The sequence below is a fragment of the Pelodiscus sinensis genome, chromosome 3 (assembly GCF_049634645.1).
Source record: "Pelodiscus sinensis isolate JC-2024 chromosome 3, ASM4963464v1, whole genome shotgun sequence".
NCBI lineage: Eukaryota > Metazoa > Chordata > Testudines > Trionychidae > Pelodiscus > Pelodiscus sinensis.
The window spans coordinates 174,586,240-174,599,932 of NC_134713.1; the positions used below are offsets into that span (position 1 = coordinate 174,586,240).

Consider the following 13,693-nt stretch of genomic DNA (forward strand, 5'->3'; position numbering starts at 1 on the left):
CACAAAACAGTTCTTGCACAAGAAGCTGCCAGTGTAGATGTAGCCCAAGTGTATTGGTTCTAGAAGTCAGATCTGATGCCTCAATTCCACCTGAATCAACCATATAAGTAGTAGCACAAGTACCACATTTGTATCCACATTCTCAGCCATTGTCAGATCCAATGCCTACATGGATCCGTACATTCCCAGAGCACCGTGATAAGGTAATTAAAAGAAAGGCTTAATTCTCATGTCTTACTCCTGTCATACCCCTCTTTGACCCTATCACAGGGCAGACTCACTGCCATGGCACCTCCAGCTGGTAGCCCCAGGAATTAGCTCATCAGCTCACTGGACACCTCCCTCTAGTGGGTGTCCCCCCGTGTTCTCGCTCCCCTCTCTGGTCCAGACCAGAGTCATTCTTGGACCACGCGTCCTCTTCAGGACACTGCCCTCCAGCAGTGCCCACTCCATTCCAGTATCTCTGAGCAGCAGGGGGTAGGTGTTTATCCAGCTTTGCACTCCAGAGTCCTCCCCGCCCAAGGGGCACCCAGTTTTCCTCCCAGGGAACACTCAGTTCCCCTGTACTCACCTTGCCTCAGTGACCCACTGCCAGTCTTCATCCAGCTCCTGCCTCAGGGCAAACTGCAGTCTGTAATGGCCCCTCATCACTGGCAAAAGGGTGTGGACCTGCTGCCTTTGCCTACCATGACTGCCTCTCTTCTGCCCTAGTGGCTTCAGGCCCTGCAGCCTAGGAACTAGCTTAGTCAGAGCTTCCCCAGCACTGCTCTGGGTCCCTGGCAGCCTGGTCCCTCCTATTCTCTATTCAGAGCAGCAGTAAGTTCTCCCTTCCCTCCAGGAGCCCTTCTTTATGTAGTCCCAAGCTGAGCCCTCATTAGCAACAACTGACTCAGCTGGGGCTTCGCTGTCAGCCCCCACTCAGGGCTGGGTTTTTGCCCTTAAAGGGCCAGTCCAGGGAAAGTGCTCTGCCACAGTCCCCCTCTCAGCGTGCAAGAGAAAATCACAGAACAGGTACCGCTTTCCCACGTCATCTCATTCCCTCCCCAAGAACACTTACAGATTCACCAGGGAAATTTGTTCCTAATTTTTTACTTTCTTCCAGGGGTGCTCAACCCCCTGCTCCACCTCAGGCCCTGCCCCACCCCTCCCTGACCACTCTCCCCAAATCCTCACCCCCCCATCTTGCCTCTTTATGCCCCTGCTCTGCCCTAGGCCCTGCCCCCATTTGACCCCCCCCCCCCAATCATGTCTCTTCTCACCCCCTCCCATAAACACTGCTCCTTCCCCACCTTCCCAGATCCTCCTGCATGCCATGGAACAGGTGATTGCAGCAGATGGGAAGTGCTAGAGAGTGGGGGAGCATCCAGCCCAGAGTGGCCATGGAGTCAGTGCATCTGTTCTGGAGACAGTTACCCTCCCTTGTCCATCTGATTTCACTCAGAGAAACCAATATCAACATCAGTTGCCTTCTGCTTGACAACAGCAAACATGAAAGAAAACAAACATCTTCTCTTTCTGTGCCAAACTTAAGGCCTTTCAAAAGCAACAATATTGCAAAAATACAGATATTCTGTACCAGCATCCTTGGTATAGGGTTGTGGGCTTATCATTGTATCTATGGCTCCTTTGTAGTTTCTCTGATATAGCTGGCACACGCTTCTTTTAAAATGTATAAAGCTGTATCCGAATTTTAATCTTTGAGGATTTACCACGGGAGGTTGCTTGCATGACAGCTGTGATAGTGAGAACATTATACATAAAAGCTTAAAATAACTAATACAATTAAAATGTCAAGAACTTGGGCCTGAATGCTACAGCTCTAATTAAAGGAAAGAGGAATTATGAGGAACACAGACTCCTGCACAAGCTAGCCTTTCTCACACCCCTCCAACTTGACCTTCTTTAATAATGAACTCTTAATTCGGTTTCTTTCATTGCAGCAGCTTGCTTGTTTGCAGCCTCATCATTTTGTTACCACCACTTTTACTGCTGTTCTTCTTAGCAGTACCTCAGCCATAGGGGTTAGTAAGAAGTCAGATGAGCAGAATAGATGGTCCTCACAGAAAATGAGACAGATGTTCCAAGAGAGTAGAAGAAGAAGTGATTTCTGCTCACTCCTCACATTTTTCCCTTTTCAAAGTGGAAACAAAATAATTCTCAAGACTCCTCCCCCTCCCACCTCCACAAAAATAATTCTGGTGCTAATTGAAAAGCAACCTACAGCAAAGAACTTGACAGTGTCACTTTTTCTTTGACAACGTTGCTAACAGTGAGCTGTGGACCTTCAGCAAAGCAGCAGTGTGGTAAGCAGACTTCAATCTAAGGAACCATGGAGCTGCGGGGAGAGACAGCAACAGGCAGTACAGTGTATATTGTCAAAGCTGTTGCCTCACATGTGCTTAAGAAACATGCTTACATGTCTTGAGCCAAGATGCTGCACTGTTAGCTGAAGATGGCTCAACTGAGTCTCAGTGCTAAAATGAATTGTATTTCTGTTTGAAAAAATTACCTTATGCTATTAAAGTAGCTTCTCTATTCTGGGCAAAAGACGAAATTGATTGGAAATCTGAGCTGGACAATAACTTGCTTAGCTTCAAGCTAATTTGCTACCAATTATGCCTTTAAGCATTAAAGTAAAATAACAGGCAGCACATTATGAAAGGGCTGGGATTATTGTCCCTGTGGTGCAGTACAGCACTTTTGGAAAGAATTTCAAAATTAGTGGATGAAGGGAATGGCATAATGGGCCACATTCTTCTTGTATTATCCCATTGAAATCAATGGAATTACACCAGGGATTAATGCTGCCCCTTACAGTGGTTTTAGCAGAGTGTTTGAAAGACTGTCAGACAAGATCTAAATTTCAAAATTAATTCAAATAGCTTGGAACACTCTCCCTTGGATAGAAAACAGCCAAAGGACTGTTCAGAAAGGTTAATAATATGTGGCAATGTAGCTCAGTAGGGGAAAAGATCTAATGACATATTGGTATTAAGTCTGTTAACATTTTCATTAAAGAACGAGAGAGTAAGCATTCTATCACATTAAATTTTTCCATCAGAAAACACAGAGGGTGGAATCTTTCCCTATTGCAGTCAATGGCAAAACTCCTACTGACTTCAAAGGGGCCAGGATTTCACCTGGAAACTTCAACAGGGCCATAACCACTTTACACCAATGTTCAGCAGGAGGAAGTCAAATGTGTGCTCAGTTAAGAAGTCTAAACTGGGGTAACGGAAGAATGTTTTAAGACCAAATGTTTCTTCACAGATGAAAAGGGTTCCCTTAACAAAAGTGCTGAAATGGGCACTGTTTGTACTTGTGTTTCTACGCATTGGATTGTTAATGCTTGAAGATAATGCTTGAATCAGGAAAGCAACTGTGGAATTTCACAATTCACTTTGCTAGTTAAAATACAGCATCAGAATGGCAATATTGGTGAGATCACAGTGGGTCTGCAGAGAGATGTTATAATATTGGGTGCTCAAAGAGGCTAAGAACCTGAAGAATGGAACACAAAGGATTTTGACATGTGGAAGCCTGGTTTTGAGCTAATGTGAAAAGACCATAGAATTATGATTACACCTGTAATGTATAGAAAAACTACTGAAGAAAGAAGAGAAATATTTAAGAAACAAATAGGAAAGCTGTAAATTAAATTCATCTAAGTTAAGGTAAAGTGCAACAGAGGCGAATATGATTAAGTTAGGATGTAAAATCAATAGGCAAAAGGCTTCTAACCATATAACTAGTCTGTTAAAGAAAGAAAAGCAGAAGCCAATTAAAAAGGACAATTAAAGGAGCTCTGAGAAATACTGGATTTCAAATTGCAGGGGCTATTTCAGTTAACAGTAGAGACTATATATATCAGCATAGACAAGAGATAAAAGAAAAAATAGTCTACTGATAGCAGGAAAGTGGAAAGAAACATAAAAATTTCATTTCTACATAGGATGAAAACTAAGAGCTGCTAAGTAGAGATCTTATGTCCTGATACAATAAAGGAGAAGTCGGAATGTTCTCACTTGGGGTTGAAAGTAGTTATAAATAGAATGAGAGCAGTCCCGAGTAATGGCAGCAGAGAGAAATCTAGAGGAAATGAGTAAGCTGGACACAATGAAATTCCTATTCACAAACAGCTTTTGTCCTTATCACCTTCTAAGCACGTTTGCAAACAATCACTCTTGATAAATATGCCTTCTAAAATGTGTTTATTTTTTGCTTTGGAAGCAAAGGATTAATGTACATAAAAACCACAATGCTATTTTCTCAGTTCCAAGTGGTGAGCACACTGGGACCTGTGGACAGCACAGTAGCATAGTAATAATGTGAGTCTGTGGACACTGAATCCTTTCACGTGATAAGAGTATTTAACTGATTAGCCTGACACAGATCACATGACTATAGCTAAGAAATAGTCCATGTTTATATCCATACCCTTGTGTGTCAGACCATTATTACAGGGTATAGGTAAGTAGGTATAAAATCTGCACAAGCTCCTCTGAAGTCTGGATCTGGCCCTAAATCTTAGGACATAATATAATGCTTAGCGCAGGTAGCTATAGACAAGACTGTCTGTCTTCAAAGTACTGTGTGTCCTTATGTTTTAGAGGCCCCAATTTGTTAGCAGGGACCTAACAGACATTTAGATTTTCAAGAATTCAGCACCAACTACTCCCACTGAATAGTAATAGAGAGGTAGCCATGTTAGTCTGATCTTGCTAAAACAAAAGGAAAAACTGTGTAGCACTTTAAAGACTAACAAGATGGTTTGATAGGTGATGAGCTTTTGTGGGCCAAAGCTCATCACCTATCAAACCATCTTGTTAGTCTTTAAACTCCCACTGAGGCACTAAAATAGGTGATCAGATCATTACAATAACTCAGCTCCCATTTAGACATTTCAGGTTGGCATTTTCAAGAGTCTGAGGGAGAGAGTACCAAATTCCACTTGATGGTAGCTCAGTGCCTAACTCCCTTTGGAAATCCCAGCCATAACACTTAAATCCATCCTTATTCAGAGAAGCATTTAAGCACGTGTATACATCTCCTTGACTTGAGCATTTAGGCAACTGTTTCGTTGAATTGAGATCTTACATGCAAATAGTTACAAAAAAATTGAATGTTTGAATATTCACCAAAGCAACTGTATATTCAGAATGTAAAATTCACAGTTCATGTTGTGCCGATTAAACAGAAATAAAGCCCTTCTGATTATGCGAACAACTAACTATTATGATTTTTTTACAGTTCAGATGATCTGCCATCCAAGAATTGTTCATTGAAGAAATTCACTGAGGAAATTCAAAATGTTGAATAATGAATAAAGTTCAGAATTTCACCATGTACAGATGATCCAGGGGCAAACGAAAAAGAGATGAAATTCTTTGAATTATTTCCTCAGTTCTTGTTACTGTTGACTTCCTTTAGCAACAAAACTATGACTATGTATTACCATATATATTTAATTTAAAGAGCTTGTGGACTCTTTTAATTTGACAAATAAGCTTCTATACCTGGGAGGTCGCAAATCAAAATGTATTAAATTTCATGTGCAAGAGCCCATTAGTTACGTCTTTAACACAGAGAATCTACTAGTTTAATGTTCATGGTCTCATAGGGGTTCTAATGGTTAAATAGTTTCCCTTTTGAAATCTCAAACATGTAAAACTTCATAGGCTTTCTTTAGTAGATTGTTGGGTCTCAAGTTCTGCAAACCTCGCAACCCCCCAAAATAGATCATTACATCTGTAAGGAAGAGAACATCTGTTCTAGGAGGATAACAAACTGTTCAAAAGAAATAGCTTATCCTTGACTGCACCTGTGCAGAGTAAATCTCAAATTCAGGCATTGTATAAGGAGATTCCCATTACATTTCATGAGCAATGACAGAATCTTGAGCTTCATCTGACCTTCACTCTCTAAAGTTCTGCTTTGTAAATGCAGGAGTGTACAGCTAACGCCAGTAGAATGTCTTATTATGTATTCTACTCTGTTCCAGCTGGACCTGCTGAACAACTTACTTATGTGCTTTGAAATTTACCAGTAGATGCTGAAGTAGGGGCTTGGACCTCACTTGATCATCTGTATCTTGGATTTCTCTCCTTTGGTCTTACTCATGAAACCTGAAAATGCAAAAAAGACATCATGCAAAGGGTAGAAAAAGTAATTTTATATTACAAGAAGCATCACTTCTGCTATCAAAGGGATGTTTCTCACTGGGGCCTTTAGCGTTCTCAATAGAAAGCTAGTCACGGGTAAGAACTCAATATTTAATTTATTGAGCACTTACCAACAGTAAAAGAGAAATAATTCATCCCTGCCCCCAAGGACTTTACAAACTAAATTTTAAAAAATTCAGACTGTAGATGCAATGGGAGATGCAGAACTCAGTTTGTCTTAGAGTTTAATTCGGGGATGAGCAATACTTTTTTATGAGGAGCCACTCCAAGAATTTAGGAAGTGGTCAAGGGCTACACTCTTCCATGACATTAATGGAGGAGGTGCAGGGTTCAGAAGGGATCTTGGGATGCACGAGGAGGTGCAGGGTCTGGGAAGGGGTTGTGACCAGGGACAGGGGTGCTGCTAGGGGAGGCAGAGGGTTGGGGCAAGAGGGGAGAAGTGCCAGTTGCAGGCTCTGGCCAGGAGACACTTATCTTAGGAGGCTGCCAGCCACCAGCCCAGCAGAACTTGCAGGCAGGCTCTCTGCCTGCTGAGCTCCTGGACACTGATCAAAGAGGCTGGCTATGGGGGCCATGCTTTTCTCTGTGCACTGTGCATCCCTTAGGGGGTCCTCCATGCCCTGCCTGCATCGCACTGGCCAGTTTCCAGGGCACGCAGCATACAAGGAGCCCTTGGCTCCTGCAGCCGGCCGTCTTGAATGGCATGAGAGAGAGCAGCAGGCAAGGAGCCTGCTGAAGTCTCCCACTGGGCCACAGGATGGTGCCAGGCCACAGCTAGCAGTTTGGCAGGCCAGATCCAGCCCACAGGCCACATGATTTAATGCATGTTTGACTTATTTTAACAATGGGTTGGTGACATCACTTCTTACCTGAGAGGGATTTGAATGAAACAAAAATTGACTCATTGCTCAAAGACCAGTTCCAGGCCGAAGGAACACAATGAAAAAAACCACGCAGGCTGGAGCAGATACAAAATGAGAGAGGAATGGGAGGCTTGGGTGAATCACATTTGCTGATCTTTCCATTTCTAGAGCTGTTCATGTAGTTAATAGTTTTGCCAGAACAATAGAACTTGGTAATACAACGGCCAGATTTCCACGGCAGAAAAAAGAAACAAACAGGACCATGATTCTAGAGCAGTGGTTCTCGAAGTGTGGCCCACAGGCTACTAAAAGTCTGTGACTATCCTGCAGGTGGGCTGTGAGCAGACGGCCTCCCCCCACCCCATACTGAGCAGTCTGTGCTGACATTTCAGCCCCGCATACCCCCTCTTGAGAGGTTGACTTGCTGCTGCAGGGGGGTAGCCCCAAACCTCAGAGGATGGACACAGCTAGTGGAGGGAGATAGTGGCTCCCATGCTGCTGCTTCCCCTTGCCCCTGGCTGTGGAAATGGCAGTTCAAGACACTGCACACCTGGAGGCTTTCCCCATTGCTACCATTGGTGAGAATCCTGCCCAGATGCCCTGCCCCCAGCCCACTCCTACACCCAACCTCCCAGCCAGACCCAGACCCCCAGTCCATTCTGGGCTCATTTTGTCATCATGTGTGGTTGGTTAGTGGTCCACAGAAGCGTTTGTGCTGAGCAGGGTGGGCCACGGGCCACAATGTTTGAGGACCACTGTTCTAGAAGCTCAAGAACATAGCAATTAAAGGGCTTTGTATGCTGTAGCAAGAGGGAATTTGGTCTCACACCCATCTGCAGTGAAATGCAATGCAATATCAGAAGAGTCACCACACTGCTGATGCACCCACGCATAGCAGGGAGCGGCATAGCACGTTTCCTCAACTAGCGCCTCCCTCCAAAAGCCACTCCAGCCCTGAGGTATTCTGGCTCGTCTCATCCCTTAGCCCTCTGGTCAAGTGGCTTTTAACCCTACACCTACTAGGGTATTAATGTCCCAAATACACGGGGTCCCATACTGCACTGGACATATTATGCCGCTTTGGGGCTCCTCTTGACTCCACTCTTCTATTTCAGTAGTGGCCCCTAAGCATCTCCCTGGAGTTTTACTACCACTCACAAAAGTAAAACAAAAAACAACTTCTTCCCTTTTCCCAGCCTTGAGTTTTTAATCCAACCCAAGTCCTCCCCAGCTCTCCATTCTTCTGCGGGATGCTGACTCTTTGGGATTGCCTCCTTGCAGTCTTGTCTGGATCCTCATCTCATCTACCACCCAGTCATCTGCCTGTGGGTTGTCCTTCTCACAGACCACCTCAGAAGTCTCCTTCCCTGCTGCTGCCTATTCTCCTTAGCACCAATTCCAAGGTATCAACTGCTTCGGGAAGTGCCTCTCTCCGGCTGAAGTCTTTCAGCCTTCTGTTAAGGCCTTTCAATCTCTCAGCAGGGTCCAATAATTACCCAAGACCACTGATAACCAGATTGTTAGAGTCAGCTGGGAAAATAGTTCATTTATTGCAGGCAAAGTTCAGCCTGGCTCCCCTTATAAAGTTAGTCAGCCCATGGGGTATGTGCAGAAATTTACATTTTACCTTTTGAGGAAGGGCATCAGAGCTTCTTTGGTTATGGGAGAGAGCAAACTCCTTCAGCTCCAGGTCCCCAGCAGAATTCCTCCTTGGCCACAGCAGAAGAGCAAGAAAGCTCCTTCAGACCCTGGGCTGGCGGCAGGGACAGCGATCTCCCTGCCACAGAACTGGGGAAGTTCACTCTCCACAACAAGGTCCTGGGAGAGATGAGCTCTCTCTCTGTCCCTGTTGCAGGAACAGGAGTTCTTTCTAGACCAGTGGCTCTCAATCTGCAACTCATAGCCACATCCAGCCCAGCTCTGCGCTAAGAAGAAAAAAAAATTGCCTTGCTGATCAGGCAGGGGACAGGGACAGGATGCTGCAGAATCTCAAGTTTTGGGTGGAGGCTCAGCTCCAGGGGTCAGGTCTGAATTTCCCACCCATTTGGGGGTTCTGGTCCTGCTGTGGGCTGGCAGGATCCCAGGTCCCGCTATGGGCCTTCTGGTCTCATGTTCTGACCATCCAACCCCGCACGGAGGTCTGGTGTTTGACCCCAATTCAGGGGCCAGGTCCAGGTCCTGGTTAACTGGCCCAATATTCTCCTCCTTATCCCACTCTGGGCAGAGGCACGAGGGGATAAGGGATTGTGAAGGGGTTTTGAGGGTGGCTGTAGTTCTCAGACTATGGCACAAGTATGATAAAGAGATTGAAAACCTCTCTTCTAGCCTATATTTGATGATTCCATATGATGTGACATAACAACATGGACACCGCTTAAGTGGTCCTTTCCTTATATTACAGAAAAGAAGCAAAAATCACAACAGTTTCAGCATTTTAGCAGATTTCCAAGGAAAAAGGCCATGAAATCTTGAATAGCCAAATTTATATTATTACAGATGATATCAAACATCGCACCAGGTCCAAACATCCCTCAAACCTGGAGGAACTTTGGAATTGGATGTCTGTGTTTTTAAAGCACCCAATCAGCCGAAGTAACAAAACAGTCCTATACATTTTAGGAAATTTCAGCTACAAACCCTCCAGGCAATTATCTACTATATATTTGAGAGAGTATGTCTGTCTGTCTGTCTGTCCAAGAACTCCCCCTTAATGGTAAGAGCTAGGACCACCAAATTTGGTATTCAGCTCTTATTATCATAATTTGAAGCAAGCTAGGGGTTTCGTTGTACCAGAAAAATGGGATGTGCCTGGAATGGGATTGCTTCTCATGAAACCGCACAGAAAAGAGACAGAATCACTAAATTCAGTACAGTCCTCAAAACTGACATAACTGGGTGAATGATGAAAGTTCAGTGTGGCCTCAGGTATGTCAGGAGCTCAGGGTGGGTTCATAGAGTGCCAGCTCGGCCACCTGACCCCAGCACAGGGAGCATCTTTCCTCTCCTCCCTTCCCTCCCCACCCCCCAGCCTTGACACCCAACCCAGAGCTGCTCCAGAGCTGTCGCTGCGGAGGGGACAAGTGGTTCTTCCATGGCCCCCCCCCCCAGCTGGGGAACATGAACTCTCTCCTAGCTCTGCCTGTTGTAGCTTCTCACCTGGCCCTGAGCTGCTGCAGTGAGGGAGTCTTCTCTTCCCAGGGCAGCCTATATACTGAACCCCTCATCCCCAGCCCCACTCCCAAGTAATGAATTAAATGACGCATGTACATTTTCATTTTATTTTCCAAAAAAAATACATTAATTGAGTTAAGGACCTGAGGAATCTCAGTTAAATCTTCTCGTTATTTTCTATTCATACTAAAGTAGCAACTAAAGGGGGTCAAGGTCTCACTATATGTCTGGATGATGTGTAAAGAGACATGTCGTATCCTAAAGGGCTCATAATCTCAGCAATGGGCCAGGCCAACCCCTTAGATCCAAACACATCTACATGAACGGACACAGATACAGATTTGACTAAGCAATTGGAATTCTAATTTTGATCCAAGATAGGGGCAGAGCTTGCATATATTCTAAACCAGGACAAGGAGAACAGAAACCATCTATCATGCCTGCCCTTAAGGGCACTAGAGGTATGTCGATTTATAACAAGTCCTGTGCTATTTTTAAATTAAGCCTCAGCAGTGGGAATCACGAAAAGATTATTACATATGGAAGGGGTCTTAGCAAGCTAAGCAGAGCTTTTTGATTCCCGAGATGACATAAAGCCATGTGAGAGTCTGCATAATGCAAGCACAAGATTGCCAAGATACTGAGCTCAGGTTGTTTCCAGCTTGCCTGCTTGCCTTTCTCCACTAATGTATGATAACGACATGGATCTCTAACGATTTCTGAAACAGACTCAGATTTGGTTTGGAATTGTAGGGATTCTAGTGCGAGGAGACTGACAAGTGCCTGCGCTTCCTGCAGACAGATTTTTGACAGCATTGTGACTGTACTGATCTAGCCATATTTTAAATGGAAGTAAAAACTCATGCTGATAGTGGGTTCAAATTCAGATTTCCTCAGATACTTTCCTGCAAATGACTTTAACAGACATGCCTAAGAATCGCTCTCTCTCTCTTCCTTTCCTCATCTCCACATTCTTCTTCTCTTCCAAGTGTATCAAAAGTGATTCATTGAGGACCTGCTCTCCTGGATTCCTTTTTACCTCATATTAGCCTCCCAGCAGATCTTTCCCATCAGTTCCCTTCAGAGAGTCAAAATCTGCTTTTCTGAAGTCCAGGGTCTGTATTCTGCTGCTCTTCTTTCTTCCTTTTATCAGGATCCTTAAACTTGACAATATAGTGTGGTCAATGTTCCCTATAATTTTTTCCATCTGTGTTTGGAATACATTTTGTTATGTGCACCATGGCATGTACAGATGTGCACCACCCATGGAAACTCATGCTGTCAGCTGTGGGAGACAGTGGGTACTCTGCTAATCAGCTGGGCAGCATTTGAATCTCTCCTGGGCAACTGCCTAAGCACTCATCTTACAGGGAACACTGCTCATGGTCACTGCTGCCCAGATTGCCACTCACTTCTACTACCAATTCTTCCCTGTTTGTGAGAAGCAGGTGAAGAGATGCACTTCCCCGGATTGTTTCCCCCAGCACTTGTACTAGGAAGTTGTCCCCAACAATCTCCAAAAACTTCCTGGATAGTCTGTGCACAACTCTATTGCACTGTCAACAGATGTCAGTGTTATTAAAGTCCCTCATGAGAACCGGGGCCTGTGATCTGGAAATTTCTGTTAGTTGTCTGAAGAAAACTTCATTTACCTCATCCTTCTTGCCTGGTGATCTATAGCAGACACCAACCACAACAATATACTTGTTGATCTCACCTATAAATTTAACCCAAAGACTCTCAACAGGCTTTTCTCCAGTTTCATACTGGAGCTCTAAGAAATCAGACTGCTCCCTTACACACAATGCAACACCTCCACCTTTTCTTCCCCGCCTGTCCTTCCTGAATTCCTATAACCATCCAGGACAATGCTCCAGACATGTGAGTTACCCCACCAAGTCTCTGTTTTTCCAATCACATCATAATTCTTTGACTGTTCCAGGACTTCCAGTTCTTCATACTGGTTTCCCAGGCTTCTTGTACTCATGTACAGGCACCTCAGATAAGAAGCCAAATGCTCTGTTTTCTCAGTACGAATCAGGAGACCTCTCCTGTGGCACCCTATTCCTTGTGTTTCCTTTCCAGTATCCCACTTACCTCAGGGCTTAGGTCTCTATCCCCCAATGAATCTAGTTTAAAACCCTCTTCATTAGGTTAACAAGCCTGCCTCCGGAGATACTCTTCCCTCTCGCATCTCTTTCTAGCCATCCTTTATGGAGCAACTTCCCATGGTCAAAGGCCTCTCTCTGACATCACCCACACAACCACATATTTACTTTCACAATTCAAAGATCCCAACATGGGCCTTTTCCTTCCACAGACAGGATGGACACGAACATAATTTGTGCCTAAAACATCTTTATCCTTCTTCCCAGAGCACGTAGTCTGCCATGACTCAATCAAGGTCATTCTTGACAGTGTCATTCGTGCTCACGTGAAGAAGTAGGAAGGGGTAGTGGTCCAAAAGCTTGATCAATCTTGGCAGACACTCTATCACTTCCTGAACTCTAGCTCCAGGCAAGCAGCAACTCTTCAAGTGTCCCAGTCTGAATGGCAGATGAATGGCTCTGTCCCCATTAGGAGGGAATTCCCAATCACTAGCACTACCCATCCCTTCCTCTCGGGAATGGTGGTCATGGAGTCCCCATCCCAAGACAAAGCATCCCATGCCTATCCCAGAATGGGATTTCATTCTGATCCCTTCCCTCAGACAATTCTTCCAAACCATTCTCCACCATAGTATTTGTGCAGAGAGCCTGAAAATTGTTTCTTACCTCTATCTGCATTGGGGGTACATGAGTTCTCCTCTTTCTTCTTTTAGAGGTTACATGCTGCCAGTTTTCCTCCCTGCTCTGCCCTGCCCTTTCTAATTCTTCAGCCTGCTGTGCCTAAAGTACCAAATGCTGGCTTCTGTCCAGAAAGTCTTCATTTTCTATGAGGCAACATAGGTAGATGGGTCTCTTGTTCTTTAACCTTCTCTTCTAATATGGGGACCAGCTAGCACTTCATACAGACTACCTTGCTTCTGTCCTCTGGGAGAAAGACAAACATGGCACATCCTGTGCAGGTCACAACAACTGATCACTTACTATCCATATTTCCTTCCTTCTGAGAGTCTCTTCTGATGTTGTATTTTTTGCTCACAGAAGCTTGAAAGGCAAAAAGCCCTCTGTGGGAACTCCCTCCAGGCAAATGCCCTCTGTTTGCAGCTCACTCAGTTCACAACTGGCAGCTGCTTCTGCTTCACTTCCTCGCACTACATTAGGGTTAGCAAACAGATAGTAGAACGGAACCAAAGCCTCACGTACAATAGAGCAATTAAAACAGTGGGGGATAGCATCAAAGGGAGAGATTTAGTGCTTATAATGTAAAGACCTCACCCATAGAAGGGGAAACCACCCAGGATACCGCACAGCATATTGAAGAGAACTCAACAACATCTCAACTTAAGTGCTCTCCAAACATTGCTTTTTCATG

The 13,693-nt window shown here is 44.6% G+C and overlaps 1 long non-coding RNA gene across 1 annotated transcript in view; it reads right to left on the reverse strand.

The window, feature by feature from the left end:
• The window catches only part of LOC142827687 (uncharacterized), a 158,538-nt gene extending 157,602 nt beyond the window's left edge, over nt 1-936 (reverse strand). Inside the window, exon 1 of the long non-coding RNA XR_012902398.1 lies at nt 572-936. This is a non-coding gene — a long non-coding RNA (uncharacterized LOC142827687). The remainder of the gene's footprint in view (nt 1-571) is intronic.
• Nucleotides 937-13,693: the final 12,757 nt, after the last annotated feature.